The 27,996-nt window shown below is 48.1% G+C and overlaps 1 long non-coding RNA gene across 2 annotated transcripts; it reads right to left on the bottom strand.

Moving 5' to 3' along the window:
- Positions 1-27,938, bottom strand: LOC129143092 (uncharacterized). 2 transcript variants are annotated; one of them, XR_008546180.2, is made up of 6 exons: positions 27,690-27,938; positions 18,240-18,385; positions 17,400-17,546; positions 10,333-10,433; positions 3,576-3,692; positions 147-1,366 (listed from the first exon to the last, which is right to left on the bottom strand). It is a non-coding gene; the product is annotated as an uncharacterized LOC129143092 (long non-coding RNA). The 2 variants fall into 2 exon arrangements; XR_008546179.2 differs by lacking the exon at positions 10,333-10,433 and having other exon boundaries at positions 1-1,366.
- Between the last annotated feature and the right edge of the window lie 58 nt (positions 27,939-27,996).

Below are 27,996 nucleotides of genomic sequence, written 5' to 3' on the forward strand. Positions count from 1 at the left end.
AAAGGCCAGGGTTGTTTTAATTCTCAGCCTGGAATGGAAGTCTCATGGTGAGTGTATCATTCTCATCATAACAATTCTGACAAGAAAAGGACCCCCAAGGAATTTGGCTCCAGCCTTTTCAAGGAAAAGACACGGAAGTCTTCAAAGAGAGATAAAGTAATTTATATTTATATGAAGTCAGAAAATTCTCTTTTTTTTCTCCCAAGTTCCCACAATTTAGACTGTTAGAAGAACCATATTACAAAACAAACCACTCTAAATAAAGAGAGGAAATCAATCCCAGTTTAGGCCTTGTTTAAAGAAATCATTTCAAATCCCACACAAGAAAAACATACACAGGCCCTGATAAATGCTCTGGAAGCCGGTGGGGCCAGGGAGGAGCATGGGGCTGCCCGGAGCGGGGGACCAAACACACAGTGTCAAGCGGAAAAGGGCAACTATCTCTCGCAGCCCCAGGTGGCCACAGGATGGGCCTGGCAGGAGGGGCCCTGGCTTTGTCCAGACAGGATGGGCACCCAGTGGCAGTGAATCTGGCAGGATGAAGGGAGGCCAGCAGGTGGGGTGAAAGGGAGAGCCCGGAGTCCTAGGGTTGGTGGTGCAGGTCAGGGCCTGAGACCAGGTAAACAGAGGAGGCCAAAGGGCCCTGCTTAGAAACCTCCAGAGAGCTTCTGCAATTTCAGAAGAAACCCAAACCCACCAGCCATAAGCCAAGGAGCATGGCTGGAAAGATCCCTGAGAGCACAGCTCTGCTCCCAGCTTGGGGGAGACCCTGGTTTCCCCACCTGCTGAACTCAGGTGGGAATACCAGCCCCGAGGCTGGCCCCAGCAGGGTGCATGATCAATGCCTTTCTGGCTTCTTCTTCCTTGATTTCCTTTTCTTGTCTCTCTCCTCTATCTCCATGTGTTGCTCCCATCACTGGTTGAATAGCCATGGCCTCACCCTTTCAAAAGAAACCACTGAGCAACTGCCTGCATTCTCTAAATGTCTCCCGGTTCTATCCTGGCCCAGGCAGTTTGTTCTCTCTGCTTGGAAACATCTCTCCTCATTCTAACAAATTCCTGCCCAGATGTCCTGTTCTCTGTGAAGCCAGTATGAACCTCCAGGGTAGAGCAAGTTGCTTTCTCTGGATTTTCCCACCCATTTTATAGTTTATCACGCGTTGCCCTGGGCCATTCTCTTGTTTGTCTCCCTTGCCAAGCTGTGGGTACCTGGAGGGCAGGGAAGGACGTTTTACTCTTCAATAAATCTGGAGCTTATGGCAGAGACTGGGAGAATGGGAAGAAAGCAGCAGAGAGAGAGAAAAGGAAGACAGCAGCAGGTCTGGGTTGTGGGAGGCGGGATCCAGGACGGCACATGGAACAGAAGCTGTGTGGAGGCAAAGAATCTGAGGTCAGGAGCTCTGGACACAACTCTCCAGCAGCCTCAGCTCCCACGATGGCCCCTCCCTTAATGAACACCCCCGTGGCTTCAGCACACGGTCTCCTCTCCATGGGAGACACTTGCCCCTCTTCGTACCTGTCATTTGCCCATCTTGCAAATTTCCCTTTTCCTCCAGGAAACCTGCCCTGACTCCAGGGTTATAGTGATCACCCTCAGATCTAAGCTTCCTCTGCGGGGGCACCTGTCTCAGCAGGGCATGGCCTCGGGTGGTCGTGAGCTGGGTAGATCTATGGCTGCACTGGGCATTGCTCTCATCAAAGATTCCCAGGGGCCCTTTGCAGAGAGCTTTGGTCCCCAGGGTCCCTGGTCAGGAAGCAGTTGCTCAGGGGAACAGAAGGGGTGGTCTTCCTACCCTATGCCCAGCCGGGGGTGGGGGTTCAGGCAGATGGCACCAAGCTCACTTCCCTTGTAACCCTGTTGTCTCAATGTTGTTCCCAAACACACTAAATTTGTCAGCAGCCACCCTGTGTTCCCTGTACCACAGGAATGCAAGAGGGTGATCATGTGGAACCCGGATGGGATGCTCAGCTGGCGACAGAAGGCTTGAAGACAAGCAATTAGAGTCCCGTTACAGAGTCCTGGTAATTTCTCCATGTCACAATCGATTCCTCTTGTTCATGCTAATTTCCTCTGCCACTAGAAATTTTTATTTCTCTAGCTTTCAGTCAAGATGTGTGCAAAAGCGGGAGATTGATATGCTGGGAAGGACTGTGGAAAACGTCTGGCATGTGGTTGACTCACTAAATATTTGTTGAAGTAATTAAATGAATGAGTGAATGAATGTAGAGGCCCCTCTGGCTTTGTTAGCAGCCCCTCTCCCCCAACATCGTGATATCCTAACAGCATTCGTCATTCAAGAAATTCCCTAGGCCATGCACGGTGGCTCACGCCTGTAATCCCAACACTTTGGGAGGCCAAGGCAGGCAGATCACTTGAGCCTAGGAGTGCAAGACCAGCCCTGGCAACAAAGCAAGACCTTGTTTCTAAAAACATTTAAAAACTAGCAGGCGTGGTGGAATGCACCTGTGGACCCAACTACTAGGAGGCTGAGGTGGGAGGATCGCTGGAGCCCAGAAGATCAAGGCTGCAGTGAACCATGACCGCATCACTGCACTCCAGCCTTGGCAACAGAGGGAGACCCTCTCTCAAAAAAAAAAAAAAAAATTCCCTTGCATGTCTGTCTGCCCACCAGGCTGTAAACTCCTGCAGACAAGGCCAGTGTCCGCGTGGACCTGCTCCCCCACATCCCCAGCACAGGGCACAGTGTGGGGCTAATGTTAGCACTCAGTAAGAATTTGAATTAACAACTTCATCAACTCATGAATGGCTCCAGGGAGGACAGAGTGGTGGACAGCCTGCTGCCTTGTGAGGAAAGATGTCTGGACTTGAGCTGTGGCTTGCTATTCACTGCATAGCCAAAGCCCTGGCCCCCTCTAAGCCTCATTTTCCTCACCAGTAAAACAAAGTGTTGATCTCTGAAAATCTATTCCTGACAGCTCCATGGCAGCTCTTACGCCACCAAAATTGTTTGTGTATCCATTTGTCTCTCCCTTTGGTCCGTAGCTCCTCAAGGTGAAAGACTATGAGTTTCAATTCAGTATCACCAATACCCAGTTCAATGCTGGCATCTAGGGGTACTCAGCAAACATCTATCCACCAAACATTCTAGGGGCCCAGATTTGCCAATGACCATCTCCTCTGGGGACAAAGCCCCTCTGGGGACAAAGCACCTCTGGGTACAATCTTATCCTTCGTGTCATGCAAATAGAGACCTGCACTCACTTATTTGACTGAAAAGCTCTGTGCCAGGCCCTGAGCTTGGCGCTGGGGAGAGAGATGAAAGCAACTTGTCTCCTGCCCTCAGGGAGTTCGCAATCAGGCTGGTAAAGAGAGACAGTTATGGGCAGAGGACAAGGCTGCGCAGTAAACACAGACTAGAAAGAAGGCACTACCTCCGGGATACAGGCCTACGGGGTGATCTTAGTCCCTCAGGAAAAACTATTTCACCCGTGGGAATTCCAGAAAAAAATTATTTGCACTTGAAAAAAGTCCCTGGGTTTAATAGGTCATAGGCAATAGTCCATGGAAGGGTGAAACTTTCTCCCACTAGAAGTTTATACCCAGAAAAGCTGACCTTGGCCGGGCGTGGTGGCTGATGCCTGCAATCCCAGCACTTCAGGAGATTGAGGAGGGAGGATCTTCTGAGCCAAGAGCTCAAGACCAGCCTGGGCAGCAAAGCGAGATCTCATTTCTACAAAAAATACAAAAATTAGCTGGTTGTGGTGGTGTGCACCTGTAGTATCAGCTACTCAGGAGGCTAATGTGGGAGGATAGCTTGAGCCCAGGGGTTGAAGCTGCAGTGAGCCAAGGTCACACTACTGTACTCCAGCCTGGGTGAAAGAGCAAGACCCTATCTCCAAAAAATAACAATAAAAAAGAAAAAAAGAAAAGAAAAAAAAGCGAACCTTGAGTCAGAGCAAAGCCTGCAGCCATGATGACCAGGGCTTGATTCCTTCTCTATGATGACTGATTTCCCTCACAGGCCCAGGTACCCAGGAGATAATGGTTTGGCTGTGTCCCCACCCAAATCTCACCTTGAATTGTAATAATCCCCACATGTCAAAGGCGGGCCAGGTGGAGATAACTGAATCATGGGGGCGGTTTTCCCCATACTGTTTTCCTGGTGGTGAATGGAAGTTCCTCTGCACAAGCTCTCTTGCCTGCCACCATATAAGACATGACTTTGCTTCTAATTTACCTTCTACCATAATGACAAGGCCTCCTCAGCCATGTGGAACTGAGTCATTTAAACCTTTTTCCTTTATAAATTACTCAGTCTCAGGTATGTCTTTATTAGCAGCGTGAGAACAGACTAATAGACTAGGGAAGCAGCTCTGTGGTTCCATGTATGGAGGATGAAAAGCTAATAAATTGTTGGACCTGCCCTGACACTAATCCATAGAAAAATGTGGCAAGAGAGGAACTTCCTGCCAGGATGGTTTAAAGATCCAAGAGGAAAGAAAGTCCAGGAACAAGGGTCACCAAAATAATTTTGGGTCCTCATTCCTGCTGATCCCACGTGGTCCAGAACCACATCCAAACTTTCTATATCAGTTAGGGTTATTGTCATGGACCACAGAAACCAACTCTGGGTAACTTAAACCATAGGGACTTTATTAGAAGGATGTCAGGAGCCTCACATAAAGGAGAGTGACTAGGGAATGAGCCATGGGAGCTCCAAGTCTCAGGACATAGGAGGCAGGACACACAATGGCTCCCTCAGCAGAGGCAGCCTGGTCTGGGTTGCCCGCCCCAGCAGTGCCCACCAGAATCTGCAGCCCTTCCCACTCACCCTCACCCACTCGCTCAGGGGCCGTACTCAAAGTCCTGGGAGACAGCACCTAATTCCATGTTCCCCACAGTACTGGGGTGGGACAGGGAAGAGCCAGCTCACAAGTGTCCAAAGTGGAAGGTTTTTATCTGGATTTCCACCAAGACCATGCATTTAGGGAAATGGAACTCCCCAGTGGGAAACTGGGTTGTTATTAGGAAGGGGAGATGGATCCGGGCAGGCAAAAACATCAAATCGCCCTTGCAAGCTGCCCCTCTTAGGAAGCTTGAGGTTCTAACCCAATTGTGGCTGGCTCAGAATGGTCACTTAATATTTTGCTGAATGTATGAATACATAAAGACCAAAACAATCTGTAAAATGGAGATGATAATAGTTTCGCCCCTTTTAAAGTTGTTGCATTAAGTGAGATAACTGTGAAAAGGACATAGGAGAGAGTCCAGCATAAGCAAATGTTCAGCAAAGGCTGGTAATTAACATTCATTTCAGCACATCAGTGTAGGAGTCCTTCGATGTGGTCTGTGTACAGTGTGCACAGGGCAGGTGCACAGAAAAGAAACTCAATCAAACGATGTTTATTAAGTAAAAACAGGAGAGTGCCCATTTCACATTCATCCATCAAGCAAGAATTAAAAAGTCTGACAACATCAAGTGTTAGTGAAAATACGAAGAAAGGAGACTCATTTATATTGCTACAAATGCATGCAACTATTTTAGAGAATAAATTTGGCAATGGTTGAAGACAGGTATACTCTGTGAGCCAGAAGTCCCATTTTTAGTTATATATAGCCAAAGAAAAAATTCACAAATGGATACCTCAAGATACATATAAGAGATCTGAAGCAATCTGGCCTTCAGAGGAGAAACTAGGGGTGGTGAGGGTTCAATATAAAACAATATGAATATAGATGAATAAATTGTAAAATATAACACTTTAAACATGAAAATACTGAAGTCCACACATGCACATGGATGAATCTCACAAACAGCTTGGAGCTATATGCTGGCAGGATCTTTCTGCACGAGGCAGAAATGATCACATATAAACCAAATATGTTCTAGTTTCTTAGGAAGAACGTGGAGTACATTTGTCTTTCAAACTTTCCATGAATTCAGAAAACGCTTCTGGCCTTCTTTAATGAACTAAGAAGTTTTCTATTCTGTTTACAGTTTAGAGACAAAAGCAATTGGTAAATATGATCAGTTCTTGCAATTTTAAGTGAATCCTAAGGCAAGGGCACAGGAGAGGCAGAAATGCTGACATCCTTTCCTCATTCTGCTGGAAATGTCATGGCACATACTAGCAAATTGTCAGTCTTGATGGCCACAGTTCCCCTAAGCTCTACCTCCTAGCTCCTGCACAGTGGGCAGGGGAGAAGGAAGGCATTTCAAAGTCTTTCTGGTAATTCATCTTCATACCTTTCAACCTTTCTTCCTAATTAATCCAACTCACTCTTCAAGGCTCATCCCCAAATTTGATCAGCCTTAGAATCTGGCCACATATTTAAGTCTTACCTAATTCACTCTGTGGTTGCCCTCTAATTCCACTCAGATGGCTGTGCAGGGTGTGAACATTAGATGCTGAGACAATGGTGACTGTGATAAAGATGAGCTGACGGTCCCTTATACTGATACAGGATGTCATTCTGTGAAATGTCTGTAGAGCTGGCCCGTGGGTAGGTAAATTGGGCATGTATGGTGGACACTCTTGATATGAAAGTGTCCTGTCATATGCGTGTGTGTCATACATTGGTATGACAGCATACATATAATGGAGAAAGTCCAGTGAATTCAATTAGGATGAACTCTGGTTTCAGAAGCAATGTGGGAGGTGTGACAAAGCTGAACACTGACCATGGATATTCAAGAACTGTGTCCCTTCTCCAGCCCAAACCTGTGGCTCCCCCTGTGTTTCCTGTCTTTGAGGGATGGTTCCAACTATCATCTAATGACCCAGGCCAAAAACCTACAAGGTGTCCTAAACACCTCCTTTTCCCTCATGCGCGCCACACCTAATCAGGTGCTAAGGCACCTGCCAGCAGCCAACTGTGCATTCTTTTTTTTTTTTTTTTTTGAGATGGAGTCTCGCTCTGTCGCCCAGGCTGGAGTACAGTGGCACGATCTTGGCTCACTGCAAGCTCCGCCTCCTGGGTTCAGGCCATTCTTCTGCCTCAGCCTCCCGAGTATCTGGGACTACAGGCGCCTGCTAATTTTTTGTATTTTTGGTAGAGACGGGGTTTCACCGTGTTAGCCAGGACGGTCTCGATCTCCTGATCTCGTGATCCGCCCGCCTCGGCCTCCCAAAGTGCTGGGATTACCGGCGTGAGCCACCGCGCCTGGCCAACCATGCATTCTTAACATCCTGCACACCAGTCCCTTCCTCCCCACTGAAAGGCGTCACCTACCACTCAGACAACTACTAGCCTCCCAGAGACTCACAGCCTTAATGCTTCTCCTCCTGTGCACCCTCCAAGTGCTTTGGAAGGCGGGGACTCTAATCACCAATATGTCTACAGGAGAAAACTCATTAAATCAGTTTGAAATGATACATCATCATGGTGACTACTCACCAATAGGCCTATAGAAGAAAACTCATTAAATGAGTTTGAAATGACACAGATCAACATGGGATGATCATCATTTCCTTCCATGCCATACTGTACATTGAGCTACTGAGAATTTCTAGAATTTTCCATGCTGTTCATTACCTCTGAGGTTTTGCATTTGCTGACACATCTGACTGGAATGCCTGTCCTCTCCTGTCACCCACCTGAGGTCTCGTGAGTATGAGTATGCTTCAAGACAGCTCAAGACCATGTCCTTGATGGCACCTCTCTGACCCCTGCCCTGCAGGGGCATAGCCTTGTCCCCCAGTACCCATCAGCCTCCGCCATGGTCACTTACACACTGCCTGCCAACTGGACTGATGTCATTTCAGAATAGTCTGGTGTCCTATTTCTCTCTATCCCCTCATCCTCAGGAAATACTTGTTGAAGATATTTTCTAGAAATTTAGGAAGTAAATTTGATAGTGTGTGGTGACCGGTTAATAATTCTTTCTGAATTCAGCAGGATTGGTCTTGCATGAGGAACAAACAAACCATCAGTTCAAACTCAAGAACCTAGAATGGAATAGATGGGAGGGAGACCAAAGAAGGTGGTTTAGAAGTGCCTGGAACAGACTGTTAACCAGAATCCTTTAGGAATTGGATGAAAATATGTACAGGTTCTCATCTAAATAGATGCCTATGTACCTATTGTTTCTATTTATCTGGAAGACCCTGACTAACACACCTGGTGCCTACATCCCAAGCTCCTGCAGGGATGGCCCTTCTGAAGATGGGATTAGTGGTGCAATGTAAGAGGCTAAGAGAAGACCCACAGTGACACTCCAGTCTCCTCTTCTCCAGGAATGAATACGTGTGTGAGAACACTCATCAGCCATTCTTACCCTGGAGGATTTGAAGAAAGAGCCCAGACAGGAGGCCTTGAGGATGGGCAAAAACTCTCTGAATCCCGAATCCACCACCTGCCAGCTGCTCAGCCCCAGGAACGTTACTTCACACCATGGGACTTGGTGGGACCTGGAGACCTCCCTTTCCAAACCCTCTCTCTCTTTCATTGACCATCCCCTCAGATGGGCTTGCTGATGGCCCTCCTTGGTGGTCTCTTTGTTCTCTGACTGTGGGAGCCACTTGCTCAGCACCTGGTCACCTCACCTGCTCCCCAGAGCCCTTCCACATGTCACTGTGTCACCCTTCGGGGGACACAGCCTTGAGGGCAGGGCAAGGACTTCTCCCGGCCCATTTCAGAGCTCTGCTTCCTCTTGGCCTTTCCCTCAAGGACCCTGACTTTATCTGGGGGTACATTTAGCTCTCAGTCCCTCGGTCACTGAGCCTTGGGGAAGCGTGGGTCCTCACCTCTCTACGGACTCCTCCAGAGCTCCAGGGAGCTGCTGCTCTAGAACCAATTATCCATAAGCCGTTCATCCTATCTCCTGACACACGTGCTGCGCATGTTCCCAGTGACTCTCTCACTACCTGGGGCCACAGGTGAGTCAACCAAAGCCCAGAGAGTCACACAGAGGACGGAGGCCCAATGAGGACCAAAGCCCCTGTCTCCTGATTCCTCATTTAGGCTGTGTCTCCTGAACCTGCCGTTGTCTCCCTGACCACAAAAAGCACCATTTCACAGAAGCTCTCAGAATTAACATGCTTTTCTTCAAAGAAAGTTAAATGAGGACAATGATGCCTTGCCCACTCCCTCCCAGAGGTGTTTGGAGACTCTACTGAGATAATATGTATGACAGTTCTTTGAAAAGCATAAAGTGCAGTAGAAACATGAGATTCAATTATAGCCAAATCTCTGCTGAGTCACGTGGCAGCTCCAGCATGTTTTTTTTAAAAAAATTTAACCTGCAGGAGAAAACGAAGCAGAGCCTTCCTGACAGAGGATGCTAACACCTTGAGCATGAGGAAATCCTTCCATGCAGGGCCAGCTCCAAGCTAAACAGGGGAGAATTGTTTGGGAGGGGTTCTCGTTTCCTCCTTCCTACCCCCTCCCTCATGCAGAGCATTCAACAGGCACTAATTTCACTTTATAAATGGAAACTGAATCACCGCATTCCAGGCTGGAAAATGATTGGAAATGAGAGTACGTCCGAGGTCAAGCCCTCGCCACTTCCTCCCTGGATAGGAAGTGGGCGCTCCAAATGGTTCTTGCAGGGCCCCTCATGATAAAAGGCCTGCTTTGGCCCTGGGCTGGGAGAGCTCTATGCTGTTTTCAAACCTCACTTTAAAGGAGAGAGAGGAAAAAGAAAAACCCGGATGTCCCTCTTTAAACAGGGATGTCAGCTCAGGAAGGAGGGGCCGTGCAGCTGCCTTTCTATGGGGGCTGTCAACAGCATAAGAATTGTTTAAAATCTGTTATAAACACAGGCATAGAGTGATGGTGAGTCGGGGAGTGGTGCACCCCCTCTCAAGCTCTGCATAGGGCCTCTTAGGGCTATCTGGGCCCTGCTCACACAACTAGCCATTCCCCTGTTGTGAAGACACCGAGGAGACTCGGGCTTCTGGTGGACATATCTAAGTATGGTGTAGAGGTCACCAGAGATGAAATGTGACCGTGTGCCTGCCTGTGGTCCCGTCTTGGGAGCAGAGGCAGGGCTGGAGTTGGGAAATGGAGCTGTGCTTGCTGGTCTGCATGGGGTGGGACCTCTCAAGAATAAGGACTGGTCATTTGCCTCAGGCTCCTTAGCTCCTGGCTCCAGGCTGGATGCAGAGCAGCACCAGCAATGCCGTTAAGCAGAATGTGAGGTTAAAGAGCAGCATTAGTTGGCCCCTCTGGTCTACAAAGTGAATCAGAAACAGAAGTCATCACCATGGGAGAAGAATTTGTATCACAAGGCACTCTCTGCCCAGCTTATTTCCAGGAGGGTAACTCGATGGAACCCAAACCCCAGGAGACTGGGAAACAAGCAGGTGTGGGTGATCTGGAGAGAGGGAGGCATGGAGTGTGCTGGAAAAGGCAGAGGCCAAACAAACCTGGGTTCAATTGTGAGGCTCCATGCGTATTAGGTGTGGGATCTCAGATCAGGTTACTCAACCGCTTGGGGTCTCTTCCAATTTATAGTCCACTTCAACACCTATAAATTGGGCATAATAATACCAAACTTTTAGAGGTACTGCTATGATTAGAGATCACGTCTGGAAATGCAAACCCATGTTGGCTTGGAAGGTTGAATTTGTTTCTTAAAATATCTGTTGCCCAAACATAAAGATCAATCAGCCTCTGTCCTTGAGAAGGCTAGATCTTAAAAAGAAAAAGATAGCCAAGACAAAGATATTTTTCTCTCATTGTAAAAGCAGAGCATACATCTTATAAAGCACTAGAAAGTCCACCGAAGAATGAATAAGCAGAAAAACCAATCACAAAGCAGACCACTGTTAATGTGTTGGTGTTTTTTTAGTTCTCTCTCTCTCTCTCTTTTTTTTTAAGTGGTTGGCCAGACACAGTGGCTTACACCTGTAATCCCAGCATTTTGGGAGGCCGAAGTGGGCAGATTGCTTAAGCCCAGGAGTTTGAGACCAGCCTGGGCAACATGGCGAAACCCCATCTCTACAAGAAATAAAAAAAAAATTAGCCAGGCATGGCGGCACAACTACTTGGGAGGGTGAGGTGGGAGAATCACCTGAGCCCAGGAGGTTGAGGCTGCAGTGAGCCATTATCACGCCACTGCACTCCAGCCTGGGTGATGGAGTGAGACCCTGTATCAAAAATAAAAATAAAAATAAAAGTGATTATCCCGCTTTGTATTAGTTTTCTACTGCTGCATAACAATTTTCCGTAAACTTAGTGGCTTAAAACAGCATCCTTTTATCTCGCAGTTCTGTTAGGTCTGAAGTCCAGGTAAGCTCAACTAGATTCTCTGCTTAGTCTTACAGGCCAAAGTCAAGGTGTTGGTAGCTGGATTCTCATCTAGAGGCTGGGGAAGAATCCCCTTCTAGGCTCGTTCAGGTTATTGGCTGAATTCAGCTTTTTGCGGCTGTAGGACCGGCGTCACAGTTTCTTTACTGGCTGTTAGGTGGGGGCCTCTCTCAGCTTCTGGAAGCTTCTCTCCAGTACCTGCTTAAGATCCCTCCACCTTCAAAGCCAGTAAGGCCATGTTAAATCCTTCTCGTGCTTCAGATGTCTTTGGCTTTTTCTCCTATTACCAGCCAAAGAAAATGCTTGACTTTTAGAGAGCTCCTGTGATCAAATCAGGCACACCCGGTTCACCTCTCTCCTGCCAGGCAGCATAGCATAACCTCAGGAATAAAGTCAGGGATGAGGGCCCTTGGGGCCATTTTAAAGTTCTGCCTGGCCCACACTGTAGGTTCATTGCTGTGTCCTAACACCAGGGTGATGATGAGTACTCATTGTCGTGCTGGTTGTTTATTGCTAGAAGTTGTTTGGGCCATGCTGTGCTTTGGCTGGTTAGTTATTTTTAACTATTTTGAAAGTAGCCCCCGCTTATATGCATTTTCTCTGTCAATGACATTTGTGATGGTTAATGTTAAGTGTCACCTTAACTGGGCTAAGGGATGCCCAGATAGTTGGTAAGACATTATTTCTGAGTGTGCCTGTGAGGGTGTTTCCAGAAGAGATCTGCATTTGAATAGGTAGATAAGTAAAGATCTACCTTCACCAACGTGGATGGGCATCATCCAATCCACTGAGGGCCCAGATAGAACAAAAAGGCAGGAAAAAAAAGCGTACATTCTTTCACTCTTCTTGAGGTAGGCCTCCATCTTCTCTTGTCTTTAGAGCTCTTGGTTCTCAGGCCTTTGGACTCTGGGACTTACACCAGTGCCCCCTGGCCCTCTGCCCCACAACCAGCTCTCAGGCCTTCAGATTTGCACTGAATTATACCATCTGTCTTCCTAGTTGTCCAGCTTGCAGATGGCAGGTAGTAGAACTTCTCAGCCTCCATAATCATGTAAGTAAATTCTCTGGAGAACCCTCACTAATGAAACATTCTTTTCACACATTGAACAACTGCATAAGATTCCATTAAATGGATGCTCCGTAATCTATTTAATAAGTCTGCTAACAAATAACTACAATGTAAGGAGTGTAGATTTGATTCGATAGCGGTGGTGAGCCATTGACACTGGGGAATGACATAATCAACTTTGTGTTTTATGCAGATTACTCAGTCAGAATTGGGAATCGTTGATGGAAGGGAGACTAGGCAGGAACAGAGAAAAGGTGGGGGACCTAGAGGGACTTGAAGTGGGAGAAGTGCCAGCCAACTTGCATCTTTACTAAGAACCTCATGTGCTCAGTCATTCATTTATCCAGCAAACACTGAGCACCTACTGTATTTTTGGCATTGTTCTGGGTCCTGGGGATATAGGGCAATAAAGCAGTCTCCCTGTCTTTAAGGAACTCCATCTAATGAGTAAGAGAAACAGGCACATAGGCCAAAAACCAAGTTCTAGGTCCTCTGATGGTCTTTTGTACAGGCTCCAGTAAGGGATAGAAGAAGAAGTGGCTAATTCTTCCAGAGGGGAGCAGAAGGACAGAGAAGAGGTCAGAAAAGAGAAGTCTTAAAAGGAAAGTGTTACAGGTTGAATTGTCCTCCCCTCCTGTTCAGATGTTGAGGCCCTAAACCCTAGTACCTCTGAATGTGACCTTATTTGTCAGTAGAATGTCTACAGAGGGAATCAAGTTAAAATGGTATCATGATAGTGGGCCCTAATCCAATATGACTGGTGTCCTCATACAAAGGGTAAATGTTGACACAGACACACACACAAGAATAACGCCTCATGAAGATAAAGGCAGCAATCAGAGGGAGAATGCTTCTACAGACAAGGAATACTGAAGATTGCCAGCAACTACAGAGATTAGGACGGAGGCCTGAACATATTCTTCCCTACAGCCTTCTGAGGGAGCATGGCCCTGCTGACACGCTGACCTCGAACTTTCAGCCTCCAGAACTGTGAGACAATAAATGTCTGTTGTTGAAGCCACTCCATTTATAGTGCTTTGTTACAGCATCCCTAGTAAACACACATAGTAAGTAGACCCAGGGAAAGCCCATTCAGGGAAACACCAGGGGAGAAAGCAGGCTGGCAAGTTTAGGGCCTGGGGAAGGGATGGGGTAGCAGAAGCCAAGATACAGAGGCAGGCGGGGGCCCTGCTTGCTGAGCAAAGAAGACTGGATTCACCCAGAAGATGATGGAGATTCTGGGCAGGATACTGAGCATGGTTGGAGTGTGGTCAGATCAACCCAGCATATGGGTGGAGGGTACATTGGAGGGAAAGTGTGTGAAACCAATTGAGACTCTGTCGAGATTATCCAGTTAAGTGATGGCAAGGGTCTGATCTGGGTCAACAACAGAGAAGAACCCAATCCAGACATTTTACAAAGATAGAAGCATAGGATTTGGTCACTGACACTGTGTGCTAAGGAAGGGGGACATTTAAGAGAACTCCCAGATTCTCACCTCCAGGTTACTCTAAGACTCTCCAATTTCCAGAAGAGGAACATGCAGCCCATTAACCAAGACAAGTCAGCAGGCAGTTTTTAATTCCTCCCATTACCAGGAGTAGGGTGGCAGCCCTGGGTTACTGTAATAGGATTTGATCATCCGATTTCAGGCTGGCCCCACTGATAACTGTAGTTGTCATCCCTGTTGAGAAAGGGGAAGCTAAGACTATCATTGTCATATGCCCTCCACACCCTTGAGAAGAAAAAAATCAGTGAGTGTTTCCATAATCACAACTGCCTTGGGAGCTGCCAGGAAATTCCAACAGGAAACTCCCGTTTGGAAGTGTTTTGTTTTGATTAGAACATGTTTATTCCCCTCTAAGGATACACTTTGAAACCAGCACAGGGCCTGGTGTCTATCCTTGAAACAGGCTCCAGGAGGGCCTTGGCCATCCCTGAGGGCAGGAGGCTTGGCCGGGGTGCTGCTGAGCAAGTCTGGGGAACTGAGCTCAGGCACAACAGAGGGACACTGGGGGTCCCAGGGTAAGGTCCTGAAAGCCCCCCAAGGCTGGCATCTGGAGGGGGACTCTGGGAACCAGGATAAGCCACTTCAAGAAGCACCAGATGCTTTTTATTTTGGCTTGATATTCCTGAGGCTCAGATGAGCTCAGTTCCTGAACCACTGTTCCAAATTGCCATTGAGGTTGATATTTACAACAAAGATCCAGGAGAAGATGAATCAGCCTCATTCCTTTGTTTGGGAGGCTCAGGCTTAAGCTCTTCCCAAACTAGTTCCACCTCACTTTCCAGGTCCCAGGAAGGCTGTGCCCAACAGTCAGGAGGATATTCCAACTGCTAGACCAAATTCAACAGGACCATTACTACTCCTCCTCCCCCTCCCCAGCCTCCCTGGGGAAGCTGGTGAGCCCTTAGAGACCAGCAGCCCCTGTGGCCTCTTCGACTGCCCTCCATCCATGGAGCAGAGGTCTCAGAGCCCACAGTCAGTGATCTTGTACAGACACCCCTCCACAGAGAACTCATCATTCTGTCTGGAAGAGCAGTGGCCATCAGCCTCCTGGAGCTAGAACAGGGCTCCTAAGCACTCTCCTTCCCTTTAAATGGATTTTAAATGGCCTTTACAAGTCAAGTCTTTCAGGAAAGTAAGTCCAGAGAACAGACTTCAGCTCTTACTTAGCATGAAGATGAGGGTTAGAAATTTGGGTGCCTACTTCCCTTCAGGTTCCCAAAGCCTCTGGTCAATTGTGCAGGGGATTCTAATCAGCTCTCCATAGGGCATCTGGGTTTAGGCATCAACTATTTGAAAGAATCAAATTCACAACCAGAAGTCCCTTCCTCCTCAACATTCCACAATGATTCAATGGTGTAGGAGGCCTTTTGAGCAAGGGACATTGTTGCCTTAGTTTTTGCCACTCAGCTGGACTAGGTTGCTGCAGGGGCTAAAAATAGTGCATGCTCCTTGCTGAGTGTTTCTTCAGTATAATCAGGGAGATGCCCCAATGCCCAAATTCAAAAAGAAGGGAGGGACTCCTCACCCACTCCTATCCCCACCAACTAGCTTCCTGCTTTACATGGCTGTCTTTTAATGCAGGTTTTAATATTATTCAGGTACAGGGATGATATGGTTTGGCTGTGCCCTCACCCAAATCTCAACTTGAATTGTATCTCCCAGAATTCCCATGTGTTGTGTGGGAGGGACCCAGAGAGAGGTAACTGAATCATGGGGGCCAGTCTTTCCTGTGCTATTCTAGTGATAGTGAATAAGTCTCACAAGATCTGATGGGTTTATCAGGGGTTTCTGCTTTTGCTTCTTCCTCATTTTCTCTTGCTGCCACCATGTAGGAAGTCCCTTTTGCCTCCCGCCATGATTCTGAGGCCTCCCCAGACATGTGGAACTATAAGTCCAATTAAGCCTCTTTTTCTTCCCAATCTTCGGTATGTCTTTATCAGTAGTGTGGGAAAAGACTAATACAAGGGAAGACTATGGAACAGAAGATGATTGCCATTGAAATGACAGTTTGTTACTCACAGTTCCCAAAAAAGGGGGCACATTCAGGGCCACACGGGGAACCAAGGTCCATTGGGAGGCAGAGGAAGCAAGGGGAGAATGCCAGCAGGAGCCTCTATTGTGGATTTCTCAGGAAGGAATGGGCAAGACAGGGTAAGCAGGCTTAGAATGGGCAAGTTTGGATGGTTTTAGTGGACTCTGGGACATAGCGGCTGTCCCTAGTTGCCTGGTACTGGTCTTGGGGTGATTAGGGCAGGTGGAGAATGGCCCAGAGTATGAGGTACTGGTATGTGAGCACCGCATCTGTTGGCCTGCATAAGAAAGGTACACTCTGCAATTGAATCATTTACTATCTCTGTGACTTGGTCAATCCTGGGGGCAAAGTCTGGGAAGCAGTCCCTCCAGGGTCAGTAAGGCTCTAGATGTGAAAAATATCCAAATTAAAAAATAAAACAAAACGAAATGAAAAAGCAGAGTTGAGGCTCTACCTCTACAATTTCTTTCTTTAATTAGCCAGGCTTGGTGGCATTGCATCTGTCAACCTAGCTACATTGGAGGCTGAGGCAGGAGGATCAGTTGAGCCTGGGAGTTTGAGGCTGCATTGAGCTGTAATCATACCACTGCCCTCCAGCCTGGGCAAATGAGCAAGACCCTGTCTCTAAGAAAAGAAAAAAAAACTTGAGTGCATCCTCAGTAGTGGGTGCTAACAACTGTCCAGCCAAGGATACACACACAACATCTGACATTGGACAAAGAGGATTTCCTATTCTTGGCCTCCCAGAAGTCTCAGGGCCATTTGAGTAAGTAGTTGCAGCAGAATTGTTATAGTAGGTCATCAGATAGAGATGAGCAGGGCAGGAGAGGACCCCCACCCACCAGGAATGTCAGGCAACCATCAGGTGATGGTCAGGTAGTTATTATAATAATAAACTGTCTCTCTAATAATTGGTCACAGCCAGGGCCAGGGAAAGGCAGTCTTCCATTAGACAGAAACACCTGAAACTGGTGATCAGCAGCTTCCTGATAAGATCTCAGGAGTTGGGCGAGTGGGCTGAAGCATGTGCACTAAGAGGCAAAATGGCGGAGTTGAACTGGTATATGACCTTCCACTAGGAAGAAGGCCTCAAGTGAGCATGTGTACAACTCAGTAAACACACCGCTCATGCTTCCCCTCCCAAGCGCTAGCAGGCCACAGCGCATGCAGACAGTGCACCCCAAGGGAAGATTCAGGGGAGAAGGGATGTGGGACCCCGGAGGTATGCCAATGTGTAAAACCCCAAATCAAAGGTCAAAACTGCACACTTGATCTCTCAAGTCGCTGGCTTGGCCCTCTTCCAAGTGTACTTTACTTCCTTTCGTTCCTGCTGTAAAGCTTTTTAATAAACTTTCACTCCTGCTCTAAAACTTGCCTTCGTCTCTCCTTCTGCCTTATGCCCCCCAGTTGAATTATTTCTTCTGAGGAGGCAAGAATAGAGGTTGCTGCAGACCCGTAAGGATTCACCGCTGCTAAGACAGTTTGGTGCTGTGTCTCTGATATGTTCCACTGCTAACAGAACCACAGCACCCATTTTACAGACGATTAAAGTGAAGTGCATGATATGACTCACACAGCAAGTGCAGACAGAGCTGGGCTTAAAATGCAGGTCTCCTTGGGAACGTCCGTGGAGTCTCCTTTCAAGTACATCCACTGCCTTTCGGGAAGAAGAGGGATCTCTACGCAGTCAGGAGACTGGACCGGGATCCTGTCCTTAAAACTGTTTTGGAAGAGGAGAAAAGTACTGTCAGAAAACATCTGTTGTCCATTGGCTACACAGATAGCCACATCAATGGTCAAATAAGTATCTATTTAGTTGAATGAAGCCCATTAAAAAGCAATTAACACTTTAGTGACTTCATTTATCAACTTAATACTATCTCGTGATGTTTCTTGCTTTATAGCTAATCGAACTTCTCATGCATTGTGCCACTGGATTTGATTCAAACACTTACTTAGTGAGGTCTGCTCTGTGCCAGCCTCTGTCCTAAGAGCTGGAGAAACAGTAACTAAAATCCTGTATCTGCCCTCAAGATATAGTGGTGGCAAGAAATAGGTGACAAGCACATTACAATATACAGTACAATAAGTACAAATAGGGACCAAGGATACTGAGGACACAAAGAAGGAAACGGTAAATAATAAACTCTTTGGTCAATAACATTCAGGGAAGGGCTCCTACAGGAAGTAACCTCTGGGCTGATTTTTAGAGACAAGTTCACCAGATGAGTAAGAAAATATTCCTACTTCTGTTGATGGGAATAACATGGGCAAAGGCCCAGAATAAAATTGGAATATTTGTCATTGAAGCATTTTTTATTTTTCTTAGCTGCAAGCAAAAGACTCAAAGGTGGCTTAAACAATTTAAAAAATATAAAAACAAAAATGAAAGATTAAACTAAATGTATCTCACATAATAAGTCCAGAGGTGGGGCAGTTCCAGGGCTGGTTAATTAAGCAGTTTAATGACATCGGCATGGGCCCAGATTTCTTCTGTCTTTCTGTTCTGCCACCTTCAGTGAATTTTATTCTCAGGCTCCCCTGATGTTCACAGTATGGCTGCAATAGATCCAAACATCACAGCCTCACCCAACAATGTCAAAAGACCAGAAGGAAGTGCATCTCTTCCTTGTGCGCCCTTTTAACAGTGTAGATATCTTTCAGAAAAATCTTCCCTGGGAGCCTCTAGGAGAGCTCCTATAATTCTCATCTGCCAGAATCGCATCACATGGCTATTCCTTGATTTCAAAAAATTACTGAACATATGAAAAAACCCTCAACATCACTGATCATTAGATAAATGCAAATCAAAACCACAATGAGATACCAACTCACACCAGTCAGAATGATGATTATTAAAAAGTCAAGCAACAACAGATGCTGGCAAGGCTGTGGAGAAATAGGAACGCTTTTACGCTGTTGGTGGGAGTGTAAATTAGTTCAACCATTGTGGAAGACAGTGTGATGATTTCTCAAGGAACTAGAACCAGAAATGCCATTTGACCCAGGAATCCCATTACTGGGTATATACCCAAAGGAATAGAAATCATTCTACTACAAAGACACATACACACATACGTTTATGGCAGCACTATTTACAATAGCAAAGACATGGAACCAACGCAAATGTTCATCAATGATAGACTGGATGAAGAAAACGTAGTTCGTATACACCATGGAATACTATGCAGCCATGTAAAGGAATGAGATTATGTACTTTGCAGGGACGTGGATGAAGCTGGAAGCCATCATCCTCAGCAAACTAACACAGGAACAGAAAACCAAACATGTTATCACTCATAAGTGGGAGTTGAACAATGAGAAGGCACGGACACAGGGAGGGGAACATCACACACCAGGACCAGTGAGGGGGTGGGGAATGAGGGGAAGGAGAGCATTAGGAGAAACAGCTAATGCATGTGGGGCTTAAAACCTCGATGATGGGTTGATAGGTGCAGCTAACCACCATGGCACATGTATACCTATGTAACAAACCTACACATTCTGCACTTGTATCCCAGAACTTAAAGTAAAATTTTAAAAAAATTACTGGCCAGGGAGATAGAACTAGCATTGTTGGTTCTTAGACCAATCAAGGTTCTCTTCTAGGGAGTGCAGAAGAATCAAACTTACCCTTGTGTACATGGCCTCCTAACACCTGAGCAAATTGGGGTTCTGTGTAAGGGAGACTGATGGGCAACTGCTATTGACCTAAGGCCTCACTTTGGAGAGTAGTCACATGGGCTCCAGCGCCGGTTCTAGCAGTCTCTCATTGTGTGACTTTAGGCAGTCACATCCCCATCTAAGCGCTCTCTCTGCCTTAATCAGGAACTCTACTACGTGAGGGCCTTGTTCAAGTGAGCCAGGAGGTGCAGAAGCACGGGAAGTACAATAAAATGAAAGGGACCTCATCCCTCAAGTCCATAATTTGTCATCATTTCATTGCTCTTCATCTGCCCCACATTGCAGAGGGCATGGGGCCTCTGGTCCTTCTAGAGCTCCACCTCCACACTCCAGAGACACCTGCTTCTTGCAGAGGCAGCTGATGCTCACCAAAGAGCCAAGTGCTCCCAAGCTTTCTCGCATTTTCCCGCTGTCAGGCTGGGGAAACGTGCCTGGGTTCTGACCAATGGGATGTGGCTGAGCCTTAAAGACACCCTGAGCAGCCCTTTCTCGACAGCTCCCTGGGAGTCCACACGTTCTAACCAGCGTAGGTACCAAATGACCCAAATCAGCCTGTGATGTGATGCTTCAACAGGGTGTGAGCAGGACCAAATGCGTTCAGTGGTATGAAAGAGTTCTGTAAACTAGAAAGTGTTACTTACGTGTGAGCAAATAACAGAATTAAGGGTAATAATGTTGTTAGTTGCAACAATGGCGCTGGTAATGGAGGCAGGGGGATAAGTTACTGTGGCAGGGTAGCAATTCTAGAAGTTGCAGTTGTGGGGGTGAGAGTAGCCAGGCAGAGGTAGGATAATGGTGGTGTTTGTGGTAGTGACACAGTAATGTGATATTGACAGCCGCGATGGTGGTGGCATATTTGAAAATAAGCTAAAATCTGCACAGTAATGTTAATAACGGTAATGATGGTGATGGGAGCAGCTGCAGAAAGCCTGTTTGCATTCTCGGCAGGGAGGGCAGAACTAGCACAGTGATGCTGGGTCTTGCTTAGAGCTGTCCGTGTTTCTCTATCCTTAGCTCTTGGCTATTATTATTATTATTATTATTATTATTATTATTATTATTTTAAGACGGAATCTCGTCTGTTGCCCAGGCTGGAGTGCAGTGGCGGAATCTCAGCTCACTGCAAGCTCCGCCTCCCAGGTTCATGCCATTCTGCCTCTGCCTCTGCCTCAGCCTCCCTCCCGAGTAGCTGGGACTACAGGCACCTGCCACTAGGCCCGGCTAATTTTGTTTTGTATTTTTAGTAGAGAGGGGGTTTCACCGTGTTAGCCAGGATGGTGTGATCTCCTGACCTTGTGATCCGCCCGCCTCAGCCTCCCAAAGTGCTGGGATTACAGGCATGAGCCACCGCGCCTGGCCACTCTTGGCCATTATTTTAAGCCTTTAGTAGGCCTGGCTGCTCTAACTTGTGGAAGCCCCGCCCCTTTCAAAAGAAATTCCTTGATTTATTTCACAGTAAGGAAACTGTAGCTCTATAGACTATCAGGCTTCCCAAATTATGTATGTAATTCTAAATGAGTGTAGTTGTGGCTGACTATTGGTATGTGTTGTAGGCTTCCAATTAAATAATAATAAATAATAAATAAATAATAAATAGAATTTTGGAAAATCAAATACTACATGTTCTCACTTATAAGTGAGAGCTAAGCTGTGGGTACGCAAAGGCATACAGAGTGGTATAATGGATATTGGAGACTCAGACTTGGGGTGGGGGAGTGGGGTGAGAGATACAACATCAACTACTGGGCACAATATACACTATTCAGGTGACAGGTACACTAAAAGCCCAGGTTTCGCCACTATACAATTCATCCACGTAACCGAAAGCCACTTATACCCCTAAAGCTATTGAATTTGTTTTTAATTTGCTGTTTATGTATTTTGCAGCAAATTTTTCAGCCCTGAAACATTTTTGTAGGCTCCCAAAAAGTGTATAGACCCTTACGGTGCCTAATAGTGAGAGGTGACAGCGTGCTGGCAGCCCTTGCTCGCTCTCGGTGCCTCATTGGCCTTGGCACCCATTCTAGCCATGCTTGAGGAGCCCTTCAGCCCGCCGCTGCACCATGGGAGCCCTTCTCTGTGCTGGCTGAGGCCGGAGCCGGCTCCCTCGGCTTGCGAGGAGGTGAGGAGGGAGAGGCATGGGTGGGAACCGGGGCTGCGCACGGCGCTTGCGGGCCAGCGCGAGTTCCAGGTGGGCGTGGGCTCAGCGGGACCGCACTTGGAGAGGCCGCCGGCCGGCAATCCACAGGCAGTGAGGGGCTTAGCATCTGGGCCAGCAGCTGCTGTGCTCGATTTCTCGCCAGGCCTCAGCTGCCTTCCCGTGGGGCAGGGCTCGGGACCTGCAGCCCGCCATGCCTGAGCCTCCCCCCACTGCCTTGGGCTCCTGCGCGGCTGGAGCCTCCCTGATGAGTGCAGCTCCCTGCTCCAGGGCGCCCAGTCCCATCGACCTCCCAAGGGCTGAGGAGTGCGGGCGCAGAGCACGGGACTGGCAGGCAGCTCCACCTGCGACCCCAGTGCAGGATCCACTGGGCTCCTGAGTCTGGTGGGGACTTGGAGAATCTTTATGTCTAGCTAAGGGATTGTAAATACACCAGTCAGCACTCTGCATCTAGCTCAAGGTTTGTAAACACACCAATCAGTACCCTGTGTCTAGCTCAGGGTTTGTGAATGCACCAATAGACACTCTGTATCTAGTTAATCTGGTGGGGACTTGGAGAACCTTTATGTTTAGCTAAGGGATTGTAAATACACCAATCAGCACTCTGTATCTAGCTCAAGGTTTGTAAACACACCAATCAGCATCCTGTGTCTAGCTCAGGGTTTGTGAATGCACCAATCGACACTCTGTATCTAGCTAATCTAGTGGGGACGTGGAGAACTTTTGTGTATAGCTCAGGGATTGTAAATGCACCAATCAGCACCCTGTCAAAACAGACCAATCAGCTCTCTGTAAAACAGACCAATCGGCTCGCTGTAAAATGGACCAATCAGCAGGATGTAGGTGGGGCCAGATAAGAAAATAAAAACAGGCTGCCCCAGCCAGCAGTGGCAACACGCTGGGGTCCTCTTCTGCACTGTGGTAGCTTTGTTCTTTTGCTCTTTGCAATAAATTGTGCTGCTGCTCGCTCTTTGGGTCCACACTGCGTTTATGAGGTGTGACACTTATCGTGAAGGTCTGCAGCTTCACTCCTGAGCCAGTAAGACCACGAACCCACCAGAAGGAAGAAACTCCAAACACATCAGAACATCAGAAGGAACAAACTCCAGACACACCGCCTTTAAGAACTGCAACACCGTGAGGGTCCGTGGCTTCATTCTTGAAGTCAGTGAGATCAAGAACCCACCAATTCCGGACACAATAGTGGCTAATGGTCAAAGCATCTCCAGCTTTAGGGGCTGTCCAAGGAGGGAAGGAATGAATTCTTCCTCCTTCCACCACACGCTTGATTTGTCCTTATGTGAGGGTCCCTGGTGCATGTGGTGAAGGCCACCTATGGGCCTCTCTCTCCAGTAACAAAGGCCTAGAGATGCAACACACACACATACACACACACACACACACACACACACACACCCCTGCAGACCCAGAGGTTGGAAGACCAGGTCAGGCTACCATCCCCTGTGGCTGGTGTGCCAGGGCCTCCTGGGACATAAGGGCACCAGGGCCCAGCCCTAAGGACTCAGGCTACCAAAGGTTTCCATTGCTTCGTGGGCCTTAGTGTTTTCCTTGAAAAGCATTAACAATTACTGTCTTAAAGCAAAGCAACAGACAGAGGGACTGACAGGTGGCTACAAGTGGTCTTGCTCTTGGGCCTGAGCAGATGTTCTGACAATTCCTCACTGAGCCTGGGGGCCGGGTCCCAGATGGAATTCTAAAAGTTTGGAGCGGCTTAGGAGCAGCAGTTTAAAGGCACCAGAGAATTCAGGTGAGGGTCTGGGAAAAGAAAATCCACCTTCAGCCTCAAGAAGGTGCCAGATCTTGTTGAAGGACCCTTGAAGGCTGCAGTCTCTGGAGACTCAAGGGGCTTTCTCATGCAAGGGGCAATGGACAGGGAAGCTGAAACACATCTGAAGGGCCAGCAAAGGTTCTCGTTTCTGGCTCGGAGAGAGCAGAAGTAAAAATTGCCAATGGCTCCTGTCTCCTGCAGAGCAAAATCCCAACTCCTACCTGTGGCACACAGGGCTATCTGTGATAGGATCGCTCGTCCTTATAACACTTTTAAAATTCAGCTTTCCTAAGATTCAAGGGCCACCTACTCACCTTCCTGCCCCACCTCTATCTCTCAGCCACACTGACCTGTCCATGTCCAGCCCTGCATCTGTGCCTGCCCGTTCCTCAAGCTCACTTATTCTTTGAAACCAGCCGTGACCCTCCCAGGCAGTACTGGTCAGTCCTTCAGCTGGGCCCCACTATTGGGCGCATACTTACATAATTGCATGTATTTTGCTGACCTGCAATTTTTTGTTTCCGTGACTGTCTCTGCGCAAGTGTGTGAGTTCCTCCAACCAGGAGTGTTTTATTCATTTGAGTGTGCTCAGCACCATGCCCGGTCCTTGCCCTATGATGGGTCCTCAGTAAATAGGCGAGAAATGAATGAAGAGCAACTCTACTGATTAATACATGAAGACGTAACTGAATCATTGAAAGAATGAGAGCAGGGGGCATTTACTTTCAATAAGGGATGCTGTCTGGTGCTACTAAATGCCCTAAGCACTGTGTGTGAAAGGAGTCCTCAGGCCTGTGTTAGGGTTTCCTTAAGGGAGGGGCTCTCCCTCGCTGGGGAGGAGCCCCTGGGGGCTGCAGAGTGGCTTTGCAGCTGCTGCTAACCCTAACCATGTGCGCGTGCTGGGCGGCCGGCGGGCCACTTCATTACTTTGTGCTTAAGGAAATGCCTCCCAGCTCTGCACTTGCCTTTTTAAATTTCACAACCACTAAATTCACTCCCAGTGTTGCTTTATAGCAAGCGAAAGTAGTGTGGGGGATCCACAACAGACATCTCTCCACACAGCCAGCCCGGGCGCGGCCTGAGACTGGGGTGGGGAGCGGGGACCCACAGCTGTCCAAGGCTGCCTCTCCAAGGAGACCCCGGCCCCTCAGCAGAATCTGCCAAGCTGGGGTTAGGGAAAGCTTCTCTTCCATAATTAAAGTCTGAGTCTTTTTTATTTTTATTTTTTTTTGCAGTAGTTTTAGGTTCACAGCAAAACTGAGCAGAAAGTAAAGAGAATTCCCATATACACCCTGTTCCCACATATTCATACTCACAGCCACCCACTATCAATATCCTGCACCAGAGTATGACTGTAAAATCAATGAAGCGTATATTGACACATCATCACCTGACGTCCATCTTACATTAGGGTTCACTGTTGGTAATGTACATTCTATGGATTTGTACAAATGTAGAATGCCATGGAGCCACCGTTGTAGGATCACACAGAATAGTTTTGCTGCCCTAAGAATCCTCTGTGCTCTGCCTATTTATCCTCCTTCCCTCAACCCCTAGCAGCCACTGACCTTGTTACTATCGCTATCGTTTTGTCTTTTGCAGATGGTCATATAGTTAGAATCATAGAATAAGTAGGCTTTTCAGATTGGCATCTTTCACTTACTGCTGGGAATTTAAGGTTCCTCCATATCTTCTTGTAAGCCTGAGTCTTTTATTTATTTATTTATTATTTTTTCAGACAGAATCTCGCTCTGTCTCCAGGCTGGCGTGCAGTGGCAACCTCTGCCTCCTGGGTTAAGCCTGAGTCTTTGAATAGGAGCTGCAGACTTAGGAGCACTAGTTTAGGGATGAGATCAATGTGGCTTTAGGTTCTAACTTTGTCATTTGTGAGTTTGGACCATTCACTCACTCCCTCCAGTCCCAGCACTGCACACTACCTTCTCCTGCCCTTGGAGGTTTTGTCAGGCTTTCTCTTCTATTTTGTTTTATTTACCTCAGCACCAAGCCAGGGCCCAACTATGGTTTCCACGCAGTGAAAGGCCAGAAAGCCGTGGACCAATTGATGGATAAGTGGGACAACAGGAACTCAAAAGCCCCCCGCCCCTTTTTTGAGACAGGATCTTGCTATGTTGCCCAGGCTGATCTCAAAATCCTGGGCTCAAGAAATTCTCTTATCTCAGCTTCCCAAGTAGCTACAATTACAGGCTTAAGCGATCATGCCCATCAAAACGCCATTTTAACTGAAAAATGTGACGCGCTGTTTCCTAAGTGAGTGCCACTGTAGAGTAAGAAGACCCCAGAAACCGGAGATGTGGGTTCCAGCTCCAACTCGACCTCCTGGGCTACCGGGGATGTGTCTCGGGGCTCTCTTTGCCCTCTGTCAGCACCGTGGAGATGTCAGTGACCTCAAAGGCAGGGTGTGAAAATGAAACAAGATGCTGGCAAGAAGCAGGGCCCCGGGAACTATAAACTCTGGGCTCCAGGAGGCAGTATTTTGGAGGACAGAAGGGTCATCCCCAAAATTCAGGCCAGCTGGCAGTCCCTGTCTTCTGCAAAGCACAGATAGAGGTCATATGGGGACATGGCTTCCCTAGGATCCACCTTTATATGACTTGGTGGCCTTCAATGAAGCTAAATATCACAGCTGCCAGACACTTTCCAATGGCATGACGTTGCGTTATTGTCTAATCCTCCCAATAAGCCACAGAGAAGGTACGACGATTCCTCAGAGGCCAGTCCTTTCATCAAGGTGGCCAGCTAGCAGGGAGCAGCGCTGGTGTCCGACTCATGCACTTCAGGCAACCCTAACACCCTTGCTTTCACCAAGTCAACCGTGGGCTTCTCCTCCTCTCAATCAAAGACCTGGAAGAGCTCACATGGGAACACACCTGTATGTAAACCGACTGAGAATCCTGGAGATCGCTTGCCTAGGGCACTCTCCGGGGCTTGAATAAATGACTTTCCTAAGAAATGCCATCAGTTCAATGTGCCCACCTCTGCAAGGTGGCAGAGGGGAGCGAGCCCTCAGCATCACCAGCAGGGCCTGGGTGCCAATGAAGAGCAGTCCTTTCGGGCCTGGGGAGTGCCCTAAATGGGAATGCCAGTTTGCAGCAATTGTTTTCATCATCATCATCTGGGCCTCTCAAACTCCACCCACCCTCGCATTACCCAACTCTGGAAGGCCTGCTTGCCCACAATGTTGCCAGACCCCTGGCCTGGCAGTTCTACGTGACTTGGAGCTTCCTTTGGAATACCACAAGTATTTACCCCTTAGCCTTGTACCAAGGGATAAAAACTGGTAAGGGCGTAGCTTTCCAACATTTGTCCCACTTTCTGTCCCAACATGGCCTGTGGACACTGCTCAGGCTGGGCTCCATCTAGGAGCTCTTTTCCCTCATTGTCTCACGTCACAAAATTCACTGAGCTTCCCCCCATGCACACTAAGCATGAAGATGTGAGTCACAAGTGGTTCCTACCTCCAAGGAGGCCAGCACTTATCCTGCACAGACACTGGGCTGTGAAGACAATCTAGTGAATGAAACCAACTGTCTAGTCGGCCGCCTCCCAAGCCTGCGGCCCTTCCAAGCCTGCGGCTCTCCTAAGCCTGCTGCCTCTCTAGCACAAAGCCAGATACGCCCCAGAGTGATGGGAGAAGGAAGCCAGAGCCAGGGCAGGCTGGGGCAATCTAGGAAACTGAGGCTGAGGGAGGTTTCACGACCTGCCCAAGGTCACTCTAAATGGCACACTCAGAGCGAGGACCACCAGGAAGATGACAAGGGGGATGGGGAGAGACCCCCAGCAATGGCTGCTGTCTCAATTACTACTTCTTGGGGAGTCCTCAGCAGGACCCCTGGAATGCCACCCACACTGGAAGGCATCTAGTGTCATAAGATTGAGAGTCCCACATTCCAAACTCCAGCCTGAAGCTGCTGCTCAACACAGAGATGGGATCCAGATTATAAACAGTACCACGCGTAGACCCAGGCAACCAGGCCCTGCCCTCCCTGGAGATCTGGAGGTCCCGCCGGGTCTCCCTGCAGCAGCACTCCTCCCTACAGAGAGCAGAATCTGCTGGGCCAAGGAAATGTGCCACCCCGAGCCTATGTCCCTCCCCAGTCCCTGGATCGTGCTCCATAAACCCAGGACCCGGGAATGCCCTGCCGCCCAAATACCTCAGAGCTTGCTTCCAGGGTCTATGCTCCTAATGGCTGATTGGGTCACGGGGTACTCACTCCTAGGTCCAAGGCGTGGCAAAGAGATGACTGTTTGGGGGTCAGAACGGACGGAGCTTGGACTAGCAAGCCAGAATGTTCCATGAGGTCCCCTCCTGGTAGGAGATAAAGCCACGGTTGTGGAAGAAAGGAGGCAGGCTGCAGGCCAGGTGCTTCCTTTCTACTCTCACCTCGCGTTCCTCAAACGCGAGGTGGGGGACGAGGAAGTGCAGAGCCCTCCCAAACCACCCTCCTGTTCTAGCACGCTCCCCTCACTGCGCAGGCGCAGAGCTGCTGCCGCCTTCCGTACAGCCCCGATCCCTAAGCC

This window comes from Pan troglodytes, chromosome 12 (genome assembly GCF_028858775.2).
Source record: "Pan troglodytes isolate AG18354 chromosome 12, NHGRI_mPanTro3-v2.0_pri, whole genome shotgun sequence".
Taxonomy (NCBI): domain Eukaryota; kingdom Metazoa; phylum Chordata; class Mammalia; order Primates; family Hominidae; genus Pan; species Pan troglodytes.